This window comes from Bos taurus, chromosome 5 (genome assembly GCF_002263795.3).
Source record: "Bos taurus isolate L1 Dominette 01449 registration number 42190680 breed Hereford chromosome 5, ARS-UCD2.0, whole genome shotgun sequence".
Lineage (NCBI taxonomy): Eukaryota > Metazoa > Chordata > Mammalia > Artiodactyla > Bovidae > Bos > Bos taurus.
In genome coordinates this window covers 38,394,556-38,401,288 of record NC_037332.1, presented here as the reverse complement: position 1 = coordinate 38,401,288, position 6,733 = coordinate 38,394,556, and positions in this window count along the sequence as shown.

Below are 6,733 nucleotides of genomic sequence, written 5' to 3'. Positions count from 1 at the left end.
GGAATCCAGATTAGAAAAGAAGAAGTAAAACTTTCATTGTTTGCAGATGACATAATCTTCTACATAGAAAACCCTAAAGATGCCACCAGAAAATTACTACAGCTTATCATTGAATATAGTAACGTTGCAGGATATAAAATTAATACAAAGAAATCCCTTGCATTTCTATACACTAACAATGAAAAATCAGAAAGAGAAATTAGGGAAACAATCCCATTCACCACTGCAATGAAAAGGATAAAATTCTTAGGAATAAATTTACCTAAAGAAACAAAAGACCTGTATACAGAAATCTATAAAACACTGAGGAAAGAAATCAAAGATGACACAAATAAACGGAGAAATATACCATGTTGTTGGATTGGAAGAATCAATATAGTGAAAATGAGCATACTCCCCAAAGAAATCTATAGAATCAATGCTATTACTATCAAACTACCAATGATATTTCTCATAGAACCAGGACAAATAATTCCACAGCTTGTATGGAAACACAAAAGACCTCCAACAGCCAAAGCAATCTTGAGAAATAAGAATAGAATTGGAGGAATCAACCTTTCTGACTTCAGATTATACTACAAAGCTACAGTGATCATGACAGTATGGTACCAACACAAAGACAGAAATATAGATCTATGGAACAAAATAGAAAGTTCAGAGATAAATCTATGCACCTATGGACACCTTATCTTTGACAAAGGAGGCAAAAATATACAATGGAGAAAAGACAATCTCTTCAACAAGTGGTGCTGGGAAAACCAGTCAACTACATGTAAAAGAGTGAAATTCTTGACAACATATACAAACATGTTGAAATTCCTGACAACATACAAAGATAAATTTAAAATGGATTAAAAACCAAAATATAAGACCAGGAACTGTAAAACTCTTAGAGGAAAACATAGGCAGAACACGCTGACATAAATCACAGCAAGATCCTCTATGACTCACCTCTCAGAGTAATGCAAATAAAAACAAAAATAAACAAAAGGGACATAATTAAACTTAAAAGGTTTTGCACAATGAAGGAAACTGTAAGCAAGGTGAAAAAACAGCCCTCAGAATGAGAGAAAACAATAGCAAATGGAACAACTGACAAAGAATTAATCTCCAAAATATACAAGCAGCTCTTGAGGCTCAAAACCAGAAAAATGAACAATGCAATCAAAAAGTGGGAAAAAGACCTAAACTGACATTTCTCCAAAGAAGACATACAGATAGCTAATAAACACGTGACTTAAAGTTGGGGTAGAGGTTCATGGGGTTGCAAGGAGTCGGACACAACTGAGCAACTGAACTAAACTGAAAGTGGTTTAAAGGTGGCTTAAAGCTCAACATTCAGAGAACTAACATCATGGCATCCAGTCCCATCACTTCATGGCAAATAGATGGGGAAAGAGTGGAAACAGTGGGTGACTTTATTTTGGGGTCTCCAAAAATCACTGCAGATGGTGACTGCAGCCATGAAATTAAAAGACGTTTACTTCTTGGAAAGAAAGTTATGGCCAACCTAGACAGCATATTAAAAAACAGAGACATCACTTTGTCAACAAAGGTCCGTCTAGTCAAGCCTATGGTTTTTCCAGTAGTCATGTATGGATATGAGGGTTGGACTATAAAGAAAGCTGAGCACAGAAGAATTGATGCTTTTGAACTGTGGTGTTGGAGAAGACTCTTGAGAGTCCCTTGGACTGCAAGGAGATCCAACCAGTCCATCCTAAAGGAGATCAGTCCTGGGTGTTCATTGGAAGGACTGATATTGAAGCTGAGACTCCAGTTCTTTGGCCACCTGATGCGAAGAGCTGACTTGTTTGAAAATACTCTGATGCTGGGAATGATTGAGGGCAAGAGGAGAAGGGGACAACAGAGGATGAGATGGCTGGATTGTATCACCAACTCAATGGACATGAGTTTGGGTGAACATCGGGAGTTGGTGATGGAGAGGGAGGCCTGGCGTGCAGCGGTTCATGGGGTTCCACAGAGTCAGACACGACCAAGCAACTGAACTGAACTGAACTGAATAAACACGTGAAAAGATGCTCAACATCACTTATTATTTATTGTTGTCCAGTTGCTCGGTCCAGTCCAACTCTTTGAGACCCCATGGACTGCAGCATGCCAGGCTTCCCTGTCCATCACCATCTCCCAGAGCTTGCTCAAATTCATGTCCACTGAATCAGTAATCCCATCTAACCATCTCATCCTCTGTCATCCCCTTCTCCTCCTGCCCTCAATCTTTCCCAGTATCAGGGTCTTTTCAGATGAGTCAGATTTTTGTATCAGGTGAACAAAGTACTGAAGCTTCAGCTTAAGCATCAGTCCTTCCAATGAATATTCAGGACTGATTTCCTTTAGGATGGACTAGTTGAATCTCCTTGCAGTCCAGGGGACTCTCAAGAGTCTTCTCCAACACCACAGTTCAAAAGCATCAATTCTTCAGCACTCAGCTTTCTTTACGGTCCAACTCTCACATCCATACACGACTACTGGAAAAACCATAGCTTTGACTAGATGGACCTTTGTTGGCAAAGTGATGTCTCCACTTTTTAATATGCTGTCTAGATTGGTCATACCTTTTATTTCAAGGAGCAAGCATCTTTTCACTTCATTTCTGCAATCACCATCTGCAGTGATTTTGGAGCCCAAGAAAATAAAATCTCTCACTGTTTCCATTGTTTCCATCTATTTGCCATGAAGTGATGGAACCAGATGCCATGATCTTAGTTTTTTAAATGTTGAGTTTTAAGCCAGTGTTTTCACTCTCCTCTTTCACTTTCATCAAGAGGCTCTTTAGTTCTTATTCATTTTCTGCCATAAGGGTGGTGTCATCTGCATATCTGATATTATTGATATTTCTCCCAGAAATCTTGATTTCAGCTTGTGCTACATCTAGCCTGGCATTTTGCATGATGTACTCTGTATACGAGTTAAATAAGCAGGGTGACAATATACAGCCTTGATGTACTCCTCTCCCAATTTTGATCCAGTTCATTGTTCCATGTCCGATTCTAACGGTTGTTTCTTGATCTGTATACAGGTTTCTCAGGAGGCAAGTAAGGTGGTCTGGTATTCTCATCTCTTGAAGAATTTTCCAGTTTGTTGTGATCCACACAGTCAAGGCTTTAGCATAGTCAATGAGGCAGAAGTAGATGTTTTTCTGGAATTCTCTTGCTTTTTCGATGATCCAACAGATGTTGGCAATTTGATCTCTGGTTCTGCAGCCTTTTATAAATCCAGTTTGAACATCAGGAAGTTCTCAGTTCACATACTTTTGGAACTTAGTTTGGAGAATTTTCAGCATGACTTTGCTAGTGTGTGAGATGAGTGCAATTGTGCAATAGTTTGAACATTCTATGGCACTACCTTTCTTTGGGATTGGAATGAAAACTGACCTTTTCCAGTCCTGTGGCCACTGCTAAGTTTCTCAAATTTGCTGGCATATTGAGTGCAGCAATTTAACAGCGTCACCTTTTAGATTTGAAATAGCTCAACTGGAATTCCATCACCTCCACTAGCTTTGTTCATAGTGATGCTTCCTAAGGCCCACTTGTCTTCACATTCCAGGTTTTCTGGTTCTAGGCGAGTGATCACACTCATTATTAGAGAAATACAAATCAAAATCACAATGAGGTATCTTCTCATGTTGGTCTACAAACAATGGCCATGATTAAAAAGTCTACAAACAATAATTGCTGGAGAGGGTGTGCAGAAAAGGGAACCCTCTTACACTCTTGATGGGAATGCACAGTGGTATAGCCACTATGGAGAACAGTGTTAACATTCCTTAAGTAACTGGGAATAGAACTGCCATACAACCCAGCCATTCCACTACTGTACATACAGCCCAAGGAAACCAGAATTGAAAGAGACGCAGATATTCCAATATTCATTGCAGTACTGTTTGCAATAGCTAGGACATGGAAGCAGCCTAGATGCCCATTAGCAGATAAATGGATAAAGAATTTGTGGAATGGAATATTACTTTGAAATGGAATATAACACAATGGAATATTACTCAGCTATAAAAGAAAACATTTGAGCCAGTTCTAATGAAATGGATAAAAATGGAACCTATTATACAGAGTGAAGCAAGTCAGAAAGAGAAAGACAAATACTGTATACTAATGATATATGGAATTTAGAAAGATGGTAATTATGATCCTACATGCAGGGATGCAAAGAAGACACAGATGTAAAGAACAGACTTTTGGACTCAGCGGGATCAGGCAAGTGTGGGATGATGAAAGAATAGCATTGAAACATGCACATTACCATATGTAAAATAGATGACCAGTGCAAGTTCGATGCATGAAGCAGGGCATCCAAAGCTGGTGCTCTGGGACAACCCAGAGGGATAGGGTGGGGAAGGAGGAGGGAGGGGGTTCAGGATGGGGGGACACATGTATATACTGTGGCTGACTCATGTTGATGTATGGCAAAAGCCATCACTGTATTGTAAAATAATTATCATCCAATTAATTTAACTTTTAAAAGTTAATAGAAGCTATTGTAAACAACTTTACGTTAATACTTTATAAATTTCAGGAAAAAGTCATCAAATTCCTAGAAAAATATGGCTTACCTAATATAATACAAGAAAACTAGAAAATAAAAATAGTTTTATAGCCATTAAGGGAATTGAGTCTATAATTAATTACCATAGAGAAACCTGCATGCCCAAATAGCTCCCCTGCATACTCTCATGGAACATTTAATAAAGAAATGGCAGTTCAAAACACTCAGCTAGAGAATACAAGGCAAACATAATCTTGATATCGATACTCAACAAGGATATAATGAGAAATTAAACTTACAGGAATATAATGAGAAATACTGCCCCCCCAAGAGTATAGATAAAGAAATTCTACACAAAATATTCTCACACTATATCTAGCAATATTTAAATAACATGGTGCATCATGTTCATCTGCTCAGACTGCCGCAATGAAACACCACAGACTACACGGCTTAAACAACAGAATTTTATTTTCTCACCATTTTGGAGGCTGGAAAGTCCAAGATCAAGGTTCTGGCAGGATTGAGTTTCTGGTGAGAGTTCTCTTCCTGGCCTGGGTATGGCCGCTTTGTCCTCACAAGCCTTTCTTCTGAGTGCCCTTGAAGAGAGAGCAGGAAATCTCTGATATCTTTTCTTACAAAGACTAGTTCTGTGGGATCAGGGCCCCACTCTATGACTTCACTTACCCTGAATTACTTCTTTAAAGGCCCCCTCTCCAAATACAGGTACACCAGGGGTTAGGACTTTAACATATGAATTTTGAGGAGGGATAATACTCAGGTCATAACATGCATCATGGCCAAATGGGATTTATTCAAGGAATGGAGTATAATTCACACATTACAGAATAAAAGAAAAGTGATAAGCTTCTTTCAATAGATGCTGAAAATCAGCATTTGATACAGTTCAATATCTATTAACTGATAAAATTTAACATTTCCTAGAAAACTATGAATTGAAGGGAATTTTCTTAATCTACCAATAAGTGATGATATGCATCATATTTAATTGTGAGATTGTGACAGATTTTCTTTTGATGTGAGGAATAAGACAAGGATGCTTCTGTCACCACCTCAATTCAGTGTTGTAGTGGAGGCCCTAGCTGGGACAGTAAGGCAATAAAAGGAAATATAAGATATAAGAATTAGAAAGTGTGCTGGTTATTGAGCCATGTCTCTGAGCTTGAATTCCCCTTGGTGACATTGGTCTGGGACTCTACTAGCCACATTTCTTTGTTAGCTGTATAAGCTCTGCATGTAGGAGGCTCTAAAGGACTCCAGGAATGGAATTGCTGGGTCATATGTTCGTTCTGTGGTTGTATGTTTCTGAACCATAGTTCTCTGGAGAATAAACAGCTTGTAGAAAATGACAATTTAGAAGAAACCTTTGAATTCTTATTTTCAGTATTATTTGAGATAAAGAGAATTAGATGTAAAAAAGTTTTAAAAGATCCTCATCACTTCTTTTTTTAACTTCTTTTTTAAAATTGAAGTATAGTCTATTTTCTGTCCTTTATTGAGGGCATCTTTGCATGAAATATTCCCTTGGTATCTCTAATTTTCTTGAAGAGATCTCTAGTCTTTCCCTGGAAGGAAAGTTATGACCAACCTAGCATATTAAAAAGCAGAGACATTTCTTTGCCAACAAAGGTCCATCTAGTCAAGCTTATGGTTTTTCCAGTAGTCATGTATGGATGCGAGAGTTGGACTATAGAGAAAGCTGAGCACCAAAGAATTGATGCTTTTGAACTGTGGTGTTGGAGAAGACTCTTGAGAGTCCCTTGGACTGCAAGGAGATCCAACCAGTCCATCCTAAAGGAGATCAGTCCTGGGTGTTCATTGGAAGGACTGATATTGAAGCTGAAACTCCAATACTTTGGCCACCTGATGCAAAGAGCTGACTCGTTTGAAAATACCCTGATGTTGGGAAAGATTGAAGGCAGGAAGAGAAGGGGATGACAGAGGATGAGATGGTTGGATGGCATCACCGACTCAATGGACATGAGTTTGGGTGAACTCCAGGAGTTGGTGATGGACAGGGAGGCCTGGTATGCTGCAGTCCATGAGGTGGCCAAGACTTGGACACGACTGAGCAACTGAACTGAACTGAACTGAACTGAACTGATAGTCTATTTACAATATTGTGATAGTTTCTGGTGGTGTTTGTTATTGTTTGGTCACTAAATTATGTCTGACTCTTTGCAACTCTATGGACTGC